Below are 721 nucleotides of genomic sequence, written 5' to 3'. Positions count from 1 at the left end.
GTGTGGCTAAGTGTGTGTGTGTGTGTGTGTGTCGGTGTGTGTGTGTGTGGTGTGTACTTAGCAGAACCCTCCATAATGGTGTCCCTTGCAGTAACCTAATTGCTCCACATGACAGAAGCAGTTCTCCCTGCTACAGCATTACGCAGAGTGAATGGCTGTCAGCCACTTAAATGTCCAACGGAAACGTAAACAAGACTTTGAGAGACCAATTTCCATTGACATGTTTACAGCACAGTAGCATTTAAAGGCTCAGCCATTCATTAGGGCATCCATTGTCCAACACCATTTCCCCTGCTCAGGGTTGCAGGGTGGAGGCTGGAGCCTATCCCAGCATGCATTGGGTGAGAGGCAGGAATAGGCCTACACCGTGGACAGGTTGCCAATGCACCGCAGGGAAAACACACCATTCACTCACACGCTCGCGCCTGCGGGCAATTTAAAGTCTCCAATCAGTCTGACCTGCATGTGTTTCGACTGAGGGAGGAAACCAGAGTACCTGGAAGAAACCCATGCGGACACGGGGAAAACACGCAAACTCTTTGAAAGGATTCAAACCTGATACCTTCATATTGCCAATATTCTTTTAAAGCAGGGGTAACCAATCTTATCCGAAAAGGGCCAGGGCAGGGGCAGGTCTTTGTTTTAGCCTGGCACTACCACACCTGATTCAACTGGTTAACTAATCATGTTCTTCAGTCAAGACCTTGATAAGTAGAATCAA

Source organism: Anguilla anguilla, chromosome 3, assembly GCF_013347855.1.
Source record: "Anguilla anguilla isolate fAngAng1 chromosome 3, fAngAng1.pri, whole genome shotgun sequence".
In the NCBI taxonomy this organism is placed as follows: domain Eukaryota; kingdom Metazoa; phylum Chordata; class Actinopteri; order Anguilliformes; family Anguillidae; genus Anguilla; species Anguilla anguilla.
The sequence above is the reverse complement of the archived record's forward strand: the minus strand, read 5'-3'. Positions refer to the sequence as shown.